General features: G+C 48.8%; 1 pseudogene; it reads left to right on the top strand.

The window, feature by feature from the left end:
• The first annotated feature begins 2,981 nt into the window (after window positions 1–2,981).
• Window positions 2,982–18,943, top strand: LOC147115870 (uncharacterized; annotated as a pseudogene).
• The last annotated feature ends 3,725 nt before the right edge of the window (window positions 18,944–22,668 follow it).

Below are 22,668 nucleotides of genomic sequence, written 5' to 3' on the forward strand. Positions count from 1 at the left end.
CAACCGCAAGGGCTTCCACTCCCTCAATGTGCAGTAGAAAGATCATCATGCATGTGTGCGCCAAGTTCCCTGGCAGCTGCCATGACTCTTACATCCTGCGCCAGTGCACCGTCGCTCAGCTCTTCACACCTCCAAACAGCCTTTCCAGCTGGCTACTTGGAGACAAGGGCTATCCACTGAAGATGAGGCTCATGACACCTTTAAGGAAGCCAACAAATGAAGCGGAGGAATATTATAATCAAAGCCACATCTCCACCAGAAGTGTCATAGAGCAGACAATAGGGTTGCTTAAAATGCGCTTCAGATGCCTGAACAGATCTGGAGGAACCCTTCATTATGCACCAGCCGGGGTCTCCAGAATTGTCATGGTCTGCTGTGCCCTGCACAACATAATGCAGCAGCAAGGATTAGCGCTGCATGAGGAACAAGGCACAGAGTGCACAGCCTCTTCAGAGCAGCAGGAGGAGGAGGAGGAGCAGCAGCATGAGGTGGACGACGAGGATGAGGAAGACCTGGAGGAGCCAGCAGTCAATATGCCACCAGTATGTGACCACATTGCTGCCCGTGAGGCCAGGGATGGCCTCATCATGGCCAGATTTAGTTAACTTTACGCAGCACAGCCATTGCCAGGTTGCCAGGTTTCATCACCCCACAGCAACACCATAAAGCATCCCTACAATGAACAGTCCATTCCTTTCACTGTCACCACCATTGCTGGAGTGTAAGCTAGCCCTGACTGTTCACTCTGCCACTTCCAATTGTGCACACACATTTGTCAAGGACCACAAAGTTTTCAAAATAAATGATTTAATACAAGAATTGAATTGAATGTAAACTTGACAATAACATTTAAGAAAACACCCAAGTGACTACCCTTGTGACTATTTGTGTGGCACCTTTCTTTTCTGTGTGCTTCTACGTGGTGCTATGCAGAGGTAGAGGCAGCCTCCTCACTTCACTGCTGTGCCTGCGTAGACACCTTTGGCGGTCGTACTCTGGGTTTTGGAGCCTGTGAGGGCCCCGCCAAAGTCTGCTCCTCCTGCACCTGTGCAGGGGCAGACATGTCCATCGCTGTCCGGGGAGGCATCTGGGGCTCTGACCGAGGGGTTGGCAAGGAGGGAGAAGTGTGAGCACTTGGAGAGGAGCCCCCACTTCCATGTCCCCTCCCATCATCATCCCTCTCATGGGCCACCCGCACTTCTCTGCTAGCAAGTAGCTGGAGAGCACCTTGCTGCACATCAGTGGGGCCATGAGGACCTACATCTATACTGACATTCCTCCTAGAGAGGACTTCTATGAGCCTCTGGTTTCTATTCTCCATAGATGCGCAACTATCCTCCATAGATGCCCATCTATTTGAATAGAAAGCATGTGCTTGTGCGACTGGCACATTAGGTCCTCCATGTAGGTGGCCATCCTATCCATGGAGGAACCTACAGTCGCGAGTGTGTGCGCCACAGTGGTGCTCATGTTTGAGATGGACTCCTCCATTCTCTGAACACTTGTAGTCACCGCAGTCGCAAAACCCATCAGAGCCTCCTGCACTTGTTCCTGCAGCTCCGGATCGCCCTCTTCCTGGATGGCCACCGAAGCTCAGCGTCTACATGCAGCTGAGCAGAGCTAGGAGACTCCTGTGCCCTCCGACGAGGAGTCTCCACTGCTGTCCCTGTCTCCACCATCTGCTCTTGCTCACGTGTGCTGTGTGAGACACCAGATGACAACTACCCTATCTCGCGATGGCCCCACCAAGGTGTATGTATCTGCGCTGGTGCTGGCTTGCCTTGTTTGAGGTGACGTTGCACTCTCAGAGGCTGTGAGGAGCAGCCCTCTCAGAGTCCTCTCATTCTTCCTCCTGGACAGTGGGGGGGGGGGGGGTGCTCTTGATGGACCTGTGGGAGTGTAAAGAGGTCCGTTAGATATATTATATGTAGATTGCATACAGATACCATTATGCACACGATGAGCATTCACTCTCTCTTGACATCAGCCAACATATGAGTGACTGATGAATGCCATGTAGCAGTATGGAAACTGATTCTGTCACCATGTTGTTCTGATGAGCCCCTCTCTCCGTCCCCCACTTCCAGCTGGTCCACTGCTCCACTAATGTTCAGGGCAGCCTCCTCTGCACTGGTGAGTATTGCCATCGGCTGAGGGCCTCTTCTCGTTCTTTCCCTCTCCCTCTTATTGTGGGCTCTCATTTCCTGCAAGGAGGGAAAGAAGAGAAGGTTGAGTGAGACTGATGGAATGAATATAAGGAATGGAGGGGTCAGATCTTTAGAGGGAGACTATGATGGAGTGGGGTGGCAATACCAAGTTGCCTCCTTGTGTGTTGTTAGTTGGTATGATTGCATTAGGAGGAGGATGAGTGTGAAGGGTGCTTAGTAAGATGAGGATGTGATAATGTAGATAGAGAGAGAGGGTTGGGTGAAGGTGCAAGGTATGTTGGTGTGAGTAAGAATGTGCAGAGGCAGGGTTAGGAAGGCAGAGTGATGGGATGTGATGAGAGGCACAGCAGCATGAAGGTAAGTGTGGCTTAATACTCACTTTTCCTGATCTTAGAAGATCATTGAAGCACTTGTGTCACTGCACCCAGGTCCACATCACCACAGACCTGCTCGTCACCTCCTCTGCTATCTGCAACCAGGCTGCCTTGGTCTCCTGGGGTCTCACTGGCAGGGAAGAGAACCTCCCTGTGTGCTTTAATTCCCTCCACAGGTACATTGAGGGAGTCATCGCTGAAGTGAGGAGCAGCCCTCTGCCTCTGGGAAGTCATGTTCCACACAAACAAGCAATGTCAGTACTCTAACCTGTCAAAATCAGAAGTGAGATCAAATGGGGCCATGGCCCCTTTAAATATACCGGCACCAAACACATCAGCGCTGACATCACCAGAACTGCACCTTTTAATTGGGCTGGGTAACGTGCAGGGCAGGCTTAACAAGCCCCGTTACTGAAAAATCTTTTCTTCCAGCGGGATGATGGCAGCAATGGGCTCGCGAGCTGCCACTGACCTTGCCCGCCACGGACCTGCCCAGGTAGGAGAAATCGCGGCCTTAGATTCTAGATTTGGGTATGGCCGACTTCAGCGGGATGAGGCAGAGACTGTCCACAGTAAACTGGGCAAATCTGTTAATGGGTAAAACAACAGAAGATCAGTGGGGGATGGTCAAAAAAGAATTTAATGTGATACAGAACCAATTTAGGGACAGCATTAAACTAAAGGAAAAAGCATACAAAAATGCAAAAAAATAGCACAGATCCTGGTGAATGGGAAAGATACAAAGAACAGCAAAGGGTCACAAAACAGATAGTAAGAGATACAAAAAGGGAGTATGAAAAGAAACTTGCAAGGGATATCAAAATCAACACACAGAATTTTTACAGTTACATTAGGAAAAAGAGGGTAGTCAGGAGCAATGTTGGCCCCTTAAAAACTGAAAGCGGTGATATTGTCAATGATAAGGAAATGGTGGACATGTTGAATAATTACTTTGCATCAGTATTTACAGTAGAAGCATGCTGGAAATCCCAAGGAAACTAATATTGAATTGGGGACAATGACTCAATAAAATTAACGTAAGTAGAATAACAGTAATGAAGAAATTAATGGCACTAAAGAGTGACAAATCCCCAGAACCAGATGGTTTCCATCCCAGGGTTTAAAGGAAGTAGGTGAGCACATTGCAGATGCCCTAACTGTAATCTTCGACAGTTCTTTTGATTCAGGAACCGTTCCTTTAGATTGGAAAATTGCACATGTCACTCCGCTTTTTAAGAATGGCGAGAGAGGGAAACCAACTAACTATAGACCAGTTAGCCTAACATCTGTTGTCGGGAAATTGCTAGCATCTATAATTAAGGATAGGGTGACTGAATACCTGAAAAACTTTCAGTTGATCAGAGAGAGCCAGCATGGATTTGTGAAAGGTAGGTCATGCCTAACAAACCTGATTGAATTTTTTGAAGAGGTGACTAAAGTAGTGGACAGGGGAATGTCTATGGATGTTATTTATATGAACTTCCAGAAGACATTTGATAAAGTCCCACATAAGAGACTGTTAACTAAGGTAGAAGCCCACAGAATTGAGGGCAAATTATTGACCTGGTTAGGAAATTGGCTGAGCGGCAGGAGACAGGCAGTAGGGATAATGGGTAGGTACTCTAATTGGCAGGATGTGACTAGTGGTGTCCCACAGGAATCTGTGTTGGGGCCTCAACTATTCACAGTATTTATTAATGACTTAGATGATGGCATAGAAAGTCATATATCCAAATTTGCCAATGACACAAAGATAGGTGTAGGTGAAAGCATAAAATTACAAAGGGATATGGATAGATTAAGTGAATGTGCAAAATGGATTTCAATGTAAGCAAATGTGAGGTCATCAACTTTGGACCTAAAAAGGATATAACAGGGTACTTTCTAAATGGTGAAAAGTTAAAAACAGTGGAGTGTGGCGACACGCCACCACTGGACATAATCCGCTCACGGCGGCACAGACAGTCTAAGCAGAAGCCCCCAGCCGGGGGCCCTTTCCTCCAGCAACTTGTTTCCCGCAGGGACAGGCTGCCGGGAGCACTTCCTGTCTGGGAAGTATTTAAGTGGATGTGCGGGCTTTTCTAGTTCCTGTTTGCCATGTGGTCAGAATAAAGCAGTTGTGTTTTCAATAGCTCTGTCTCGACTCCCACGTTTGCCGCGATATCTCAACACTGGTGACCCCGACGCTCAGGACGAATCCTAAGCTAGCATGGCGGATACAAACGTAGTCACGGTTAAATTACCTGACTTTTGGGAGAACCTCGCCGAAGCCTGGTTCGTTCAAGCTGAGTCCAGATTCCGGCTGAAAGGCATTACAGTCGACGCCACGAAGTACGACTACCTCGTCGCCTCGCTCACCTAAGCTACAGTCCCCAAGGTTTGGGCAGCGCTGCAGAATCCACCAACGGAGGGCAAGTACGAGCATCTGAAGGCTGCGCTACTTAAAAAATTTCAAACGTCCTCTTACCAGCGCCACTGCCAACTCCTGGACCTCCCCGGCCTTGGTGACGCTTCACCATCAGACCTGCTTTCCCACATGCTGTCCCTCTCCGACGACAAAAATCCCGGCGCCCTTTTTCGCACGCTTTTCATTCGGCAGCTCCCCGCCAGCATCCGCCCGCTCCTTGTGGAGTCTGACTCCACGGACCTGAATGAGATAGCCGAAAAGGCCGACCGGCTGCTCTCTGCACAGGCCGCTCGCGACGTCGCGCCTGACCTCACGGCAACGACCACGCGGTCTTCCCGGGCCGCTAGGCCCGACCGCCCTACCACTCCGGGTCACTGCTACTACCACACCCGTTTTGGCGCTAGGGCTCAACGCTGCACACCACCGTGTTCCTTCAAACCCCCCCCGCACCGGCCCCCGCGATGGCCGCGGGGCAGAAGGAGCCCCTACTGTACGTCACTGACGACAGAACCAACCGCCGATTTCTGTGCAACACAGGGGCCCAGCACAGCATCACCCCCGCCTCCACCCTCGAGATCCAACGCGGCACACGGGGTATCACACTGGCTGCAGCCAACGGCTCTGAAATCCGCACATATGGCACCCGCATGGTCACGCTCGACCTCGCGGGCCGCCGCTACCGCTGGGAGTTCCTGACAGCCAAGGTCCTCTGCCCACTCATTGGCGCCGACTTCCTACGCGCCCACGGCCTCCTTGTCGACATTCCGAGGCACCGCCTCGTCGACATCAACACTATGGCCCCCATCCCCGGCGCCTTTACACCGGCCCGTTCGGCCGGCCCGACGACCTACTGCCTCGCCAGAGCCACGGACGACTACTCGGCACTCCTAGCTGAGTTTCCCGCCCTCACTAACCCGACCTTTTCGGCCAAAGCCGCCAAGCACGGTGTGGAACACTATATCCCCACCACCGGCCCCCCAGTTTCTGCCCACGCCCGCAGACTCAACCCGGCCAAGCTGGAAATCGCGCGGGCCGAGTTTACCAACATGGAACAACTCGGCATCATCCGCCGCTCCAGCAGCCCTTGGGCCTCGCCCCTCCACCAGCTATTGGGCCTCGCCCCTCCACATCGCCCCCAAGCCCGGCGGAGGCTGGCGCCCTTGCGGGGACTACCGCCGCCTCAACGACGCCACCACCCCCGATCGGAACCCGGTGCCACACATCCAGGACTTCTCGGTCCGACTGGCCGGACGAACCGTCTTTTCCAAAGTCGACCTGGTGCGCGGTTACCACCAAGTCCCCGTACACCCCGCGGACATCCCCAAAACGTCCGTCATCACCCCATTCGGCCTGTTCGAGTTCCTGAGGATGCCCTTCGGCCTCAAGAATGCAGCACAGGCTTTCCAGCGCCTTATGGACTCAGTCCTCCGGGACCTGAACTTCCTATTCGTTTATCTAGACGACATTCTCGTGGCCAGCTCCTCCAAACAGGAACACCTCGAACACCTTCGCATCCTGTTCGGGCGCCTAGCCCAACACGGGCTCATCCTCAGCCCGGCGAAGTGCCAATTCGGCCTAACCGAGATCGATTTTCTCGGTCACCACATCACCCCTGCTGGGGCCGTCCCCCTGCCCAACAAGGTGCAGGCCGTCCAGCAATTCCCCCGCCCCACAACCATCAAGGGCCTCCAGGAGTTCCTCAGGATGGTGAACTTCTACAACAGGTTCATCCCCAGAGCCGCAGCCCTTATGAAGCCCCTATACGACTCCCTCCAAGGAAAATCCGGCAAGATGGACGTAGCCTGGACCACTGACACGGCAGCCGCCTTCGACGCCACCAAAAACGCGCTCGCCGACGCCACTCTGCTCGCGCACCCGAGGGCTGATGCCCGGGTCGCGCTCACCACCGACGCCTCCGACCACGCGGTCGGGGCCGTGTTCGAGCAGTGGGTCAATGGCGCGTGGCAGCCACTTGCCTTCTACAGCCGCCAACTGCGCCCCCCGGAGGTCAAATACTCCACTTTCGACCGCGAGCTTCTCGCACTCCACCTGTCGGTCCGCCATTTCAGGTTCCTCCTGGAAGGCCGCCCCTTCACCGCGTATGTGGACCACAAGCCACTCACATACGCGATGGCCAAGCACACCGAACCCTGGTCCGCTAGGCAGCAACGCCAGCTTGCGGCCGTCTCCGAGTTTACTACGGACATTCAGCACGTCTCCGGTAGAGACAACGTGGTCGCCGACTGCCTTTCCCGTCCCGCCGTCTGTGCGAATCACCTCGCGGTCGACTACGCACAACTAGCAGCGGCCCAGCTCACGGACCCAGACCTCCTCTCGGCGGCTACCAGCCTGCCAGGGCTACGCCTAGCCAAGGTCGCGCACGGGCCCGAAGCCACGGCAGTCACGTGCGACGTCTCACTCGGCCAACCCAGGCCGGTCGTCCCTGAGACCTGGCGCCGCCGCGTCTTCGACGCGCTCCACGGGCTCTCTCACCCGGGTTCCCGCGCATCCGTCAAACTCCTCTCCAAGCGCTTCATCTGGCGCGGCCTTAGCAGAGATGTTCGGACTTGGGCCTCCTCCTGCCTCGCCTGCCAACGGGCTAAGGTACAGCTGCACACCAAAGCACCCCTGGGAGACTTCGAGGTACCCAGCCGCCGCTTCGACCACGTACACGTCGACATCGTCGGTCCCCTGCCGCCTTCGCAAGGCCAAACCTATCTCCTCACGATGGTCGACCGCTACACACGCTGGCCTGAGGCAGTGCCGCTGACCTCCACCACCACAGCCGACATCGCCAGGGCGTTCGTTAACACCTGGGTTGCGAGGTTCGGCGTACCAGCCGACATAACCTCCGACAGAGGCGCCCAGTTCACCTCCGAACTCTGGACGGCCACAGCACGCAACCTCGGGGAGACGCTCCACCGCACCACGGCGTACCACCCGCAGGCCAACGGACTTTGTGAACGCTTCCACAGGTCACTCAAGGCCTCACTCCACGCCGGCCTGCAGGACAGTACCTGGACTGACCGCCTACCGTGGGTGCTACTCGGCCTACGCACCGCGGTCAAGGAAGACCTCCAGTCCTCGGCAGCGGAGTTAGTCTACGGACAACCGCTGCGCGTCCCAGGCGAATTCCTTCCGGAGCCTACCAAGTCTTGGTCGGCCGAACAGCAGCGGCTCGACTCTTTCTCTTCCGCTCAGCAGTTCGCCCCACTTCCGGTCAACCGACACGGCGAACTCACACCTCACGTCCCGCCAAATTTACAGCAGGCGCGCTTCGTCTTCGTGCGACACGACGCGAACCGCGGGCCCCTGCGACCCCCGTACGATGGTCCGTACGAGGTACTACAAACCGGGGACAAGGTATTCAAGCTGCGACTCGGCGACAGGGTCGAGACAGTCTCCATCGACCGGCTCAAACCAGCACACACAGAACCAGGGGAACAGGTCCCCGTGGCCCAGCCTCCAGCCAGAGGCCGTCCCCCCGGCAAGCCAGCACAGCCGGCGGCGAACTGCCCGACCCAACCAACCAGACCGGCGACCACTCAGAGCCACTGCGGCAGAACCATTAGACCACCGTCACGACTCGTCCACTCCTCCTAAGCGGATTCTGGGGGGAGCTCTGTGGCGACACGCCACCACTGGACATAATCCGCTCACGGCGGCACAGACAGTCTAAGCAGAAGCCCCCAGCCGGGGGTGCTTTCCTCCAGCAACTTGTTTCCCGCAGGGACAGGCTGCCGGGAGCACTTCCTGTCTGGGAAGTATTTAAGTGGATGTGCGGGCTTTTCTAGTTCCTGTTTGCCATGTGGTCAGAATAAAGCAGTTGTGTTTTCAATAGCTCTGTCTCGACTCCCACGTTTGCCGCGGTATCTCAACAGGAGGTCCAAAGAGATTTGGGAGTCCAGCTACAGAGATCATTAAAATGTCATGAACAGGTACAGAAAATAATCAAAAAGACTAATGGAATGCTGGTCTTTATATCTAGAAGACTAAAATACAAGGGGATAAAAGTTATGCTGCAGCTATACAAAACCCTGGTTAGACCACACCTGGAGTACTGTGAGCAGTTCTGGGCACCACCACAAGGATATACTGGCCTTGGAGGGAGTGCAGCGTAGGTTTACCAGAATGATACCCGGACCTCAAGGGTTAATTTATGAGGAGAGATTACACAAATTAGGGTTGTATTCCCTAGATTTTAGAAGGTTAATGGGTGATCTGATCAAAGTTTTCAAGATATTAAGGGGAACAGATAAGATAGATAGAGAGAAACTATTTCCGCTGGTTGGGGATTCTAGGACTAGGGGGCATAGTCTAAAAATTAGAGCCAGACCTTTTAGGAGTGTAATTAGGAAACATTTCTACACACAAAGGTGGTAGAAGTTTGGAACTCTCTTCCACAAATGGCAATTGATGCTAGATCAATTGTTAATTTTAAATCGGAGATTGATAGCTTTCTGTTAACGAAAAGTATTAAGGGATATGGGCCAAAGTCGGGTATATGGAGTTATGTCTCAGATCAGCCATGATCTCATTGAATGGTGGAACAGGCTCGAGGGGCTGAATGGCCTACTCCTGTTCCTCTGTTCCTATGTTTTGCCTGTTAATGGTTTTTGTGTAATATAAGCATACACACGCCTTGAAATTAGGCTCTTAGAATATTAGCACACAAACACTAAATGCAGTTGTATTGAAATGCCTTTGTCTGCTCTTTTCACAGAAGTGCTAACCCATTAATTTTAAACAGGAATTTCAGAAGACAATGGCCCAGTAATTCGGGTCCCAACGCGTGAGTACGCACGGGGTACCCACGCGTGGACCCGATGGAAGTGTTGGTTTCTTGCATGCACAGCGCATGCGCGGGAAAACGGCACTTCCGGTCCCCTGAAAGCAGGGGTTAAGAGGTGAAACGCGTGCGACATATGAGGCAGCGCAAGCGCGTTGAACTTCCTTTTCTTTGACAGGTTTGCCCGTGCGTGAAGGCCTCCGCTTTTTACACATTAAAAAAGCAGACGTAAGGACTTCATTTTAAAAGCTAAGTGGTCAATTAATTAAAATTAGAACATTTTTTCCACAGGTTTATTATTTTTAAATACTTTACAGTAAGGTAAGTGTATTTTTAGATCCGATTTTTTCTAAAATTATTTTTTTCAAAAAATTTAAATTGTTTAAAATGGTTATTTAATGTTATTTATAGTTGATTTAAATAGTGTGATGTTTTTAAAAAATTTATTTTAAGTTTATGTACTGTTTTGGGCACCCGGAGTTTTCATGAGTTTAACAGTTCTTCTGTCAAACTCATGAATGGACTTTTCCCTCCTCCGATTGGTTGCCCAGTGCTCACGTGATCCCAGCCGACGCATCGCACTAAGTACGCCGCTGGATCACGCAAGCACAGCGCACCGGGAGCTGGAACGGGCCATAGACAGGAAATCCACGCAGGCCCAGGCCTCAACTGTCGGCGCGCTATGTAAGTGTAGGTCGGGGGCTTGCACCCGCGGGAAGCCCCCGACATGAATTTCTGGGCCAATATTCAAAGTCTAATTTCAAGGCACATGAACTTTTTGTTGTACAGCTTGACCAGTCAGATGGAAATGCTTATGGAAACAAAATCAAGCAATTCACAAAGCTGCATTCGTAGCCACTTCAGGGAGCATTTACACTGTAGTGGTTTTATCACACAAAGCGATGTAGCTTGAATATTTCTCCAAGAAGTAAAAACACTGGCACACAAACGCTGTCACTTCCCACTTGTTAACTGTAAAAAAATAAATCAGGACTCACAATAAAAAAGTCCAAGTGAATTAACATTTATTTTCACTTGTACTCAATTTAGAGTTCTATATATCTCTAAATAATGGGTTTTTGTAGGTGACCCATAGGGGAAGCTGCACAACTCCTTAATCACATAATTATAGTGGATTAAGTAGACTGTATGCTACAAAGAAAGCCTACACGAGAGATCAAAGATAAACTGAGAACACAAAACAGACGGAGGAACTGAAAAGAAACCTATACAACATAACTAAATTATGCAGAAATAATAAATAAAAATGCTACTAGATTGTTTGATGAATTTCTCTAAAAGGTTGGCAAATGGGGAAGAATTGAAATATGAATAAACTTCAGGCCATCAGCAGTTACAATATTCCCTGAATGTTGAAACAGGTCTATCAAAATTTAAGATAAAAAAGGTGAATGCAGAGTTTAAGTAAGCAATCATCAACCGAAGCATAACTGAAACAGACAGCGAAAGACTTTGATGAGAAAACAAAATCAGAAAATAAATAAATCACACTCATAATTTGGAAATTTCAATCATCCACAACAAGGGGACTGGAGCAGTTCAGCTTTTAAAGGGTAGAAATAATTAGGAGAGTAGAGCAGTGGAGCATTCCTAAGTTAAAACTTCAATCAAATCTTAATGGGTTAAGTGAGCATTTAAATAAACAAGTCACAAAACATGCATTGATAACTGAGTTTCTGGACACTGGAATTTTTGTATAATTCATAGCCTCTTACTCCATTCTGGCTTTACCTACACAGCAGATGAGCACTGATTAGCTAATTGATTACCAAGAAAGAACTTGCATTTATATAACGCCTTTCATGACCTCAGGGCATCTCAAAGCACTTTATAGCCAATGAAATACTTTTGAAGTGTAGTCACTGCTGTATTTCAAGAATAGTAATTTAATGTTACATTCCAGATCAAAGCTGTACAGCTAAAAAATCGAAAGAGATTATAAGAAAGCAATGAAGTGAGAAAAGGTCATTTGAACCATCAAACTTGCTCTCTTCCATATAGAGTATATATATCTACCCCTACATGGTCCCTGTCCCATACATGTAATGTTCTGAGAGGAAGCTCTGTTTAAATACTCCCTGATCTCCAAAGCAAGTCAAGCAGAATTCCACTAAATTCAGCCATTCCCACATCTCTACTATTGAACTCTGGCCTGTTACCATCCTAAGACAACACTTCTCTGGCTTCAGTTAAAGACCACTGTGTTCCAAGCAGTACTGACCATCTAATTCTAACCTCTTTCAGATGAGACATTAAACCGAGGCCTTGTCTGCCCTCTCAGATGCACGTAAAAGATCCCATAGCAATATTTCGAAGAACAGCAGGGGAGTTTGCGCCAGTGTCCTGGCCAATATTTATCCCTCAACCAACATCACTAAAATAGATTATATGGTCATTTATGTCATTGCTGTTTGTGGAACCTTACTGTGCAGAAATTGGCTGCCAGGTTTCATATATTACAACAGTGACTACTCTTCAAAAGTACTTAATTGGCTGTAAAGCACTTTAGGACATCCTGGGGTCATGAAAGGCACTATATAAATGCAAGTTCTTTCTTTATTCTTCTTAATTCTGTAGCTGCCCTTTAGTCACAATCCCTTTGAAATAAAGTCATTCAACCAGCTACTAGACCATCAGAATCAAATCAAATCAAATCAAATCAAATCAACTTTTATTGTCATTGTTAGTGCACAAGTGCAGTACAACGAAATGTAGGCTTGCGGCTCCCGAGAGTGTACATTTAGATTAAGACATTTAAACATTCAACATACATTTGGATTAACATAAACATAACCATAATAAAGTGCATTGGCAGATGTGCAGGCTTTAGAGTTTATTTGTGGAGTTCAGTAGGATGACAGCCCTGGGAAAGAAGCTGTTCCTAAATCTGGTCGTACGGGTGCGAATGCATCTGTAGCATCTCCCAGATGGCAGGAGGGCGAACAGACTGTGGCTGGGGTGAGTAGGGTCTTTGATGATGGACCGTGACCTCCGTAAACAGCGTTTCTGGTATATGTGCTCTATGGTCAGTAGCCGGGTGCCGGTAATGCGTTGGGCAGTTTTGACTACCCGCTGCAGGGCTTTCCGGTCATAGTAGCTACAGCTGCCATATCATACTGTGATACAGTTTGTCAGGATGCTCTCTATTGTGCAGCGGTAAAAGTTAGAGAGGATCAGGGGTGACAGGTTACATCCCTTAATTCAAAATTAAATTTATCATCACACTACAGTGAACATTATTAAAACATTAATTTTATGTAATAAAGTAATACTTCTTGAAAGGATCATAAACTTAAACAGAGTCATAGAAGTTTACAGAATCCTTTTCATTATTTGAATCAGATGTCCTTTTTACCCAATATTTTAATAATTAAATTAAGATGCACAATTATAAAATACGTTTCCTTTATTAAGGGGAAGAATGCGGATAAGGAAGTAAAATAATTGAAATGATGAATGAATAACCCGTCTCTCGTGACTCCTACACTCTTTGGCTGTACAAAGAACATTGAGAAGGCAAAGCTCTAGACACTCAATAACAGGAAGGGGGAGGCAGGGAAAAGAGTTAATTGGGCCTTTTCCACTACACCAGCGTGGTCAGTGAGTCACAGATAAGGCTGGTTATACTATTGATACCCCATTTGTCCCTTCCTCTTTTTCATTTTACACACTGTGTAAATGAGGCCACGACGAATGAGATTACTGTTCAACGCCCATGAATAATGACCTGTTTACACAGTTTATTCAGGAAGAATGGAATTAGGACTATTCATTTACATCCACTGCAACCTTGAAAACAAATACCACAGCACGCTTCAATCAACAGTGCCTACATATACTAAAAATACATGATTTGCCAGCTATTTTAATCAATAGCAATTAAAATGAATAGACCCATCTCTAGTCATTCAATTGAATTTTAAACCTGTGTACTAAACATTACATTGTTTTCTGCATTGCTCAATATTTGTTGCAAACTTTAAATAATTAAGATGGTACATAAAAAAAGCAAATAAAATGTTACTGAGAAAAAGTTTAGACTAATATGGGTGACTGCAATAAAACCCAACATTCACTCATATAGAGGACTTTGTTCACCCACTTATGACTGCATGGAGTTTTGAATACAATATGTACAAATGTTATACTTCACATACAACATGTTCAAAAATCTACATTAATTAATTAACTGATTGAATCAACAAATACCAATTTAATATGCTGCAATTTTTCAAAAATTGATTATGGTTGCTAGGTTAGGAATACATTTATCACCTCGAATAATCATCTTCAAATGTGATTTCTTAACAGTATCAAACTGGTGTCATAGGTTGCGTATTGGTACTATGTGGTAACATTCTAATTTACATCATTCATTTTCAGCGTATCTGAAAATTTGCTTTAAAAGCTATACTTAGCTGCTATTGTGTAAATATATTAAATTAGTTTAGGAAAGCAAATTTGCCCTTTAGTGTGTAGTATAATATACATATATAATTTAGTCACTTTTTAAACATTTTATCAAAGAATAATGCTGCTAAACAGTTTGAACCCTTATAAAACAATGGCCTAGAAATTCAGTTAAGGCCCGCCAGCAGGCTAACGCCCAAAAGTTAGCGCTGCGCGCGGAGCCAGTTGCGCCCGCCAGAAATTCACTTTTAGCGCCCCAAGTCGGAACCGGGCGCTGTTCCAGGGTGTGTCCGCCTCCGCTTGGGGCGCTGAAAGTGAATTTCAGCGCTCCAGCTGCCGCTGCGCCACCCGATGTGGTGCGGCAGGCTGGGGTACTGCAGGCCTCCTCCTTCTCTTAAGGAGGAGCTGCCTGCAGCCGTGAGATCGCCGCTGGATTCTGCCGGCAAATGAGCCCGGCACCACGGAGAAGTGCCGGGCGCGCGGGAATCAGCCACCAATGCCGCGGGGGGGGGTGGTGTAGGAGGCCGGGGAGGGAGGTGCAGGCAGGCGGCTGCCGAAAAAGCGGCCGACCGCACCTCCACCTTAAAGCGCCCCAGTAGCGCAGCAGTACGGCTCCGTTTTTCAAACGCTGTTTGCAGCCGCTGCAGAAGAGGCGGCCGCAACTAAATATGGGGTTTGGGCCGGAAGCGGGGCGGTACCGGGGCACTGCGCACACCGATGATGTCTCGGTGTCGGTGCAGCGCTACCGGCTACCGCCGCCATTACCGCAGCGCTGAATATCAGCGCACCCTCTTACACTGGCGCAGAAACCCTCTTTGGGCAAAAAGTGGGCGCAAAGCCTACTGAATTTCTAGGCCAATGAGTTATACTGGTAGAATTGAATTGTCGGAGTGCAAATAGTTATTACTGCTTCTCACAGAAAAGTGGATAATTTATTTATATGCAGAAAAAGTAACTTTGTGTAAGGAGGTGGAGAAAGTGTAATTAAGTGAACTTACTTTAATCTAACTGGAATACTTATTCATGTTTATTTGCAGAATTCAGTAAAGATGAAAAATACAACTTCGACACCAGTGGTTGGATATTCTCAGCCCCGAGAAGGCGGGTATGGAGGCAGGACTGCCGGGAAAGTGGCAGAAATAGGGGGCGGGTGGCAAACCCGTCCCCAACCCGCCTCCGTGCCCTCTTGCCAGGAGGCGGGAAGCCATCCTGCCCTGGGTCCCGGTAGTTAACAGGCAGAAAATTGGATTATCCCCATTTTTCATCCTAAAGTGCGGGCTTCCCTACCTGGGGGAACCCTGCCGGGGTGCAGGAGGCAAGTAGGAGGTATGCGGGGGTCGGAGGGGTCTGAACGTGCGATGTAGAGGTGAGTGATGGGTGCAAGTGTGGAGTGGTAAGTATGTGAGGTGAGTGTAAAGTGTTAAAAAATGTTAACTTACCTTTGTTTCTACCTACAGCCTTCAGCCACTGTGGAGCCAGAGTCCCCGACATCTCCATTGTAGTGATCACAGACTGGCTGTTGCATCCTCCGATACAACAGCCAGCTGATTTCTGCAAAGTAGAAAGGTTTGATGAGTCCTGAACACAAGGACTCATCAAACTTCACAGAATGTCAGTATTTGACAGCTTCACAGAGCTGTCAAACGATGACATTTCTTCTTTCAAAAATTCTTGACAGATGACATGTCATACTTTGATGTGCTCTGTCCCTGACTTCCCGCTAATTGGCCTGCTGAGCCCGCCAGGCGGGCTTAACAAGGTTAATCAGGGGAAAATCCCGCTGGTTGGCCAGAAGCTGATGGAGGTAGGACTGAAACCCAGCAAGCAGCAGTCCCACTTCCAACACCTCTCCATTCATAAAATCCAGCCCCTGGTGCTATGGAAATTATCTTTTTCTCCTCCAATGTTTTCCCCTTACCCCTTCTCTCCAGAAGTTTGCAGCTCTGCAGTACCTCACCAAAGTGGCCATGCTTCCCATGTGAAGTTGGATAGTGCGGTGACCTAGTTAAACATGGGGGGGTGGAGGACAAATTGGCTAACCCCCAAAAATGGGTGTGGGGATCACGGTATGTGATTACCCCGGGCTTGTTCATTGACTTTCAGGCAGCACGGTAAATTTGTGCTGCCTGCTGCTTTACATGATTGCTACGTTCAATGGCTTCATGCATCAGCAGGGGGCCCAATATCACAAGTGGCTAGTGCTACTTAAAGGCAGCCTGCTCCTCTTAAAGGGAAGGTGCACTTTGGTTGCAAGAATTGGTGGGAGTCATTTGAAAACTAAGGGGGAATAATTCAGTTGCTTTGCGCCTCCCATTAGTAACGGGGCACAAAGCAACTAGCGCCTGGGCGCGGCACCGCCAACGCCTCTGGAAAAATTGAGCGGGAAGTTAGCGGCGGTGGTAACTGTTAGCGCCGCTAGCGATGATGTCATCGCCGTGCACAGCACCCCGCTCATACCCCGGCCATGACCTCCGGTAGCACCCTCTGACTTACCACCGGGCGCTATGTCCGACGGGGTCAGGGGGGTCTACCTGCGGCCGGGATGGTGCTAATTTATGGCAAGATGCCAGGCGGCCATTTTTGTTGCTGGCCACCTGCCAGCACCTGCCCCCGTTGCCGTCCCTGGCCTCCTGACCAGCTCCCCCGCGGAATGCCAGCTGTGCTCCATGAGCCTGGCACTTCTCTTGAGTGCCGGGCTCTTTTGCTGGCACTCCAATTCCTGGTGGCTCAGCTGGGCCCCAGGTCACGCTGCGCAAATCCCCTCCCCTTTAAGAAGGGGAGGAAGGCCTGCAGTACCACGGTGTGATGTGCCGCAGTGCCACGGCACCGCAATATTCCCTCGCAGCGCCCCAAGAGGGAGGTGGGGTGCTTCCAGTCGTGCCCCACTTCCCTCTTGGGGCACTACCAATGAATTTCGGCCGTGGGGGCGCCAATTTCTTTGGGGCTTTAAAAGTAGTTCCCTGGCAAAGTTAGCACCCCAAAGGGGGCGTGACTCAATTTTTCCCCCTAAATCAGTGCTCTGATAATCAGAGGAATGGCTGAACATGCGAGAAAGCGTGTACCAAGATTTTCAGACACTGCACTGGAGGCCTTTGTGGAAGAGGCGGGGAGAAGGAGAGATGTCCTGTATCCACAGGGGGGGCAAGAGGCCCTCCAGACAGATGCTCAGGAGACAGTGGGAAGAAGTAGCGATAGGGGTTAATGTCAGGAGTGTTGCTCCAAGAACATGGATGCAGCACATAAAGAAGTTTAAAGATCTCACAAGTTGTCAAGGTGAGTGAGTTCAATCTTCAAATGGCATATCCTACCAACTGCACCACTAACCTCATCCACTGCTCAAGTCACTACACCCCCATCACCCACCTACCAACAATCTCTATCTATCAGTACTCAATCCTTCAAATCATATGCTTTACCTTACCCTCACACACTTAGTACTGTTGCAAGCCTTGCACCCACAACTCACAGCTCGCACACATTGTTAGCTATGCAACCATGACAGCCACATCACCCAAACATATTGCAGGACACTCACTGACACACTTCCCTCTTTCTTGCAGGAGAAGGTGGGTTATAACAGCAGGAACCAGCAATGAACTGGAGGAGGACAAGTGCGCCTGCGTGTTTTAACACCCATGGAGGAGACAGTACTGGCCATCATAGGAAGGGGCATCACTTCAAGCCGTGGCCACTGGCGGTGCTGAAGCAGTCGATGACGAGGCTATCCGCATACCTAATCCTCCTTCTCTCATCCCACTTCTTACTCATCTCAATCTCTTCTGAATGAGAAGCTGCAGAGGGTGTAAGCACACACTTCTTACTTTCTCCTCTCCCCCTACCACAACCCAACACTTGTCCATTTCTCATTTCAGATACCAAAGAACTGGAACCTGCCTAGTCAGTGGAGGAAGAGGAAGAAGACAGTGAAGTTAAACAGACACCGTCACTCAATCTTAGAGTCACAGCCACCAGCTCAGCTACTGACACCGTGCGTAGTTTAGAGGCTGGGATAGAGGAGGGATCTGCACATGGTGAGACACTGGTCACAGGTGTGCAGGAGCCAGGGCAGGGGGAAAGGATAGCACAGTTGCCAGCTCAGAGAGTGAGGTCGCATACTAGTTCTGCTGCAGAAGTGTCAGATGAGGACTTCGAAGGGCCAGGCTACAGTAGAAGGCTGCTGGGTGTACATAACCAAATGCTTGGTGCACTGAAAAGCCTGCCAGAAAGCCTGCGCTCAATGTCAAGGAGCATGGAGGAGTCCAGCACCAACTTGGCACAGGGATTTGCGCAGAGCTTGGAGCCCATTCTTTCCAACATAGAACAGGTGGTCATGTCCATCAGCATACCTGTGGAACCCACCATGATGCAGCATCTGATGGCCGGCATCACAGCTTCCGTTGCAGCTCAAGTAGCTTCCATCAAAGATCTGAGTGCTACAGTGGAAGCTCAGAATGCTGCACTCATGGGTCTGGATACCACTGTTCAAAGAGGCTTCCAGGGCCTCACAGCAGTCCAGCAATCTGTTCTCCAACAGATCAGTAGCATTGCTGAGGTGCCGCCCCAGGAGAGTGCTAGTGGCTCCATGGAGCACGAACTTGCTGTCCTCTCTCAGGATGACAGTATTCCTACTCCCAGCCCTGCCAATCCGCCAGTGCCCTTGCTGTTGCCTGTCAGCCAGTCAGCCCAGACTGCTGCAGCCCAGATCGAGATGGAGCAGTTTGAAGCCGAGCCTTCTAGGTCGCCCTCCAAGGCCATCTGCAGTCTCCTCAATTGAAGCACAGCAGCTTTCCAACACCTATGCTGCAGCCACTGGGGAAGTACCTCGTAGGAGCACTAGGATAGACAAAGGGCTGGATTTTACCAACCTTGGCGGGTCCGTGGCAGGTAACATCAGTGGTGGGTCCTGGCTTCGCTGCTGGCTCCAGCCAGCTGTCCTAAATGAATTTCCCCTGATTGGGCTTGTTAAGCCTGCCTAGCGCGTTTGCTGGTCAATTGAAGGAAGCGGGTCTGATGACGTCATTTGATGATGTGTCATCAGCCGGTTTCCTTAAAAGGACCATGTGCAAATTGATTTTGACATTTGTGCTGTCAGTGTTCTACAGAATTGAGGTGCTGCAAACACTGACAAGCACTGCACACAGGTGCATGGCTGCACCCAGGCTCTCCCAAGACTCCCTCACAACACGCAGGGAGGTTCTCTTCCCTTCCAATGGGTGGAAGAGACCTCCCCAGGAGACCAACGCAGCCTAGTTGCACAATGCACAGGAAGATACAAGTAGGGATGTCATCAGGAGGACCAGGCTGCAGTGGCGCAAACCTTTCAATGATCTCAGTAGATTGCAAACAGTTAGTGCAAAGCCATACTCAACCTCATCCTGCTGTGTCACTCATCACATCCCCATCACTCTGCCTTCCCTACCCTACTCCTGCACATCCTTACTCAGACCAGCTTACCTTGCACCTCCAACCATCCCTCTCTATCTACGTTATCACGTTCCCATCTCACTAGCCACCCCTCACCCTCACCCTATTCATAGTGCAATCATACCAACTAACAACACACAAGAGTAGGCACTTGGATGTTTTATGCAATGTTCATATAAAGTTTCTGTTTATATGGTGTCAAACATTGAAACCTTTACTTTGAAAGCTTTGCATTCTTGGACAGATTTGTGTGCATCTTTGGAAGTGGTTTAGTGAGTTGCAGTGAATGGTGAGACATAACGGTACCCCCCGCAATGGTGATGAGTGTGAAAGGAACGGCTTGAGCATTGTAGGGATGCATTATGGTGTTGGTGTGGTGCCAACCTGGCGCATCATGTTGCAGCCAGGGTGTACAGTGCCAGGTGAAGTAAATCTGGCCATGGTGAGGCCATCCCTGGCTGATGCCCTGTATCCTGTGCAGCATCAGTTGATTACAGAGAAGGTTGGTGTTGTTGTTGGTGCTGCTGGTGTGCCTGATGCTGCTGGTGTTGGGGCTGATCATGGTGGGATTCTGAGGACCAAGGTGAGATAGTTTCAAGGGCACCGATGCTAATGTAATAGATGACAGGTGAAATAGAAATGACAGAAGCGAGCTGTCAATGGTGAGAGAGGTTGTTCCAATGAGGTGACACTGGATACAGAGTTTGCTCCAAACACTTGTAACCTGCATAAAGCTCAATCTGTCTTCCAAATGCAGTAAGCAACAGCTTCTGAGCTTGGAAAGTGAATAGCTGTGAGATGGGAGCTTTTATAGCACATTTGTAGCTGTCAAATAATGAGATGATTCTATGTCCATTCCACTCCTGACCTGCTTAACAGACATGATCCCCGAGCAGCATGGACCCCATGGGCAACCTGGTAAACTCTAAAGGTGAGCTGAAAATAGTTCTTAATGCTCTGTTAACAAGGTTGCACACCAGCTGCACATTGAGGGAATGGAATCCCTTTCGGTTAATGAAAATGGCAGAGTTGACATGAGGCATACTCAAAGCAATGTGCTTGTAGTCAATGGCACCCTGCACCATGGGAAACCTGCAATCCATGCAAAACTTTGTGCTTGCTCCGCCTGCTTGTCTCTGGCGAGAGGAAATGAGATGAATCTGTCTCTCTTTGTATAGAGAGTCTCAGTGACCTCCCTTATGCAGCAGTGTACTGCAAACTGCAAGAAGTTGCTTATCTCCAGCATAAAAGTTAAGAGTCACCATCACCTTGATGGCCACAGGCTATATGATCCTTGCCCTGCTTTGAGGTTGCAGTTTTGACTGCAGCCGTTGGCAGATTTTAGTCATGACCTCTTTAGTGAAGTGAAGACATCTCAAGTACTGGTCATCACTGAAGTTAAGGTAAGAGAATTGCTTCCTAAAGGTCCTCGCCGGATGTGGCCTCCTGCTGAGAGCCTGTCCCGCCTCCTCCGCCTCCTTCTTCGAGCAGCTTGTCCTGCTCTTATTGGCCTCTGTTCATTCTCCCAGTTATGCTCAATACCAAGAGGCATTTTCAAGCATTAGGAGGCCTAGAAAATGGGGGCTACAGAGCCCAAGTGATCCCTTGGGGTATCACAATCGAGTCCAACCCAACTAGATTGGAAGTTGGAACTCTGGTTTCTGTCTCCCTTCACAGCCTGGAATGGCGAGGCCACGACTGCCTCACTGAAAAGTGCTAATTTTGCAGAGTCAGAGGTTTAAATTTAGTACCTTTCTGGTCTATATGACTTAGTACCACATCACATTCAGCCATTGGGTGACTTACTGCACAGAAGGACAACAATGGGCAAGTGGCCTTGAGGAAATGTTATCGGCTGAAGATTTCTGCTTGTACTTAAGTACAAATTTTTCTACCAATAAGAGAATGATAAGAAAATTAATTTGGAAAATGAACCCTTTGATTAGAGAATATTCTTTGCCTTATTGTATTAAAGTGTCAGCTTAGGTCATTGGTATCACTTTCGCCTATTGGTCAGACGGTTGTGGTTCAAAGTCCATTCCAGCAGATAATCTAGACTGATATTTCACTGCAGTACTAAGGGAGTGCTGCATTTTCGGAGGTGCTGTCTTACAGCTGAAATATTAAACTGAGATTCGGCTGTCTGTTCAGGTGGAGATAAAACGCTCCATAGCTCCCTTTTGAAAAAGAGCAGGAAGTTCTTCCAATGTCTTGACCAACATTTAGCCTTTAACCAACTATGCCAAAAACAGAGTAACTGGTCATTTATCTCATTTGTTGTTTGTGGGACCTTGCTATGTGCAAATTGCCTGTTGTGTTTGTCTGCAAAAATCAGTGACTACACTTCAAAGGTAATTATTTTGCCCCAAGAATGTGAAACGTACAATATGAATGTAAGTTCTTTCTTTTTCACTATCCAGTAGTCATAATACAGCTGCAGTATTTCTCCTGCACCATTCAAATGCTAAATATTAGAGAATGAGAGAAATCAATTTGGAATTCACGGATTTCCAGTTGTAGACTTGAAAGAGTTAAAGGCTTCCTGGCATGCGGGTTAGTGCAAGATACAAAAATCACAGGAATATATCCCACTGAAATGTTCAAATTAGTTTAACCTTGTTCAAACAAGGCTTACTTGTTTCCCCAATCATATATGCCTTCAAATGATAGAAAACACTTCCCCGCACCACCACTGCAGAGTGACTCCCCCAGCACACTTCTCAGCACTGTAAAAGTGAACCACTGATGTTATCTTCATTTTGACAGTGAATTATGGCACTGCCTTTGTGGAGAAGCTCATATGCCTAATGACCAACCCTATATATGCTTCTGCATATCTGGAAAACTGCTAACATTTGGCTCACATAGTATGTACATGTATACAATCACTTAGTATATAGATTGTAATGCAAAATAGTAGAGTTTGCTTCGACCTGCATTGAATACTGTGCAATGGGTTGTCAGATGAAAAATGACATGGTAAATAGCGTGATATATACTAATTGTATCAGTAACATTAGTTGAGGAGTAAACACTTACATATACACCTGGTTGAAGCCTCTATTTTAACACAGT

The sequence above is a fragment of the Somniosus microcephalus genome, chromosome 6 (genome assembly GCF_052327205.1).
Source record: "Somniosus microcephalus isolate GS21.2 chromosome 6, FLI_Smic_1.0, whole genome shotgun sequence".
In the NCBI taxonomy this organism is placed as follows: Eukaryota; Metazoa; Chordata; class Chondrichthyes; order Squaliformes; family Somniosidae; genus Somniosus; species Somniosus microcephalus.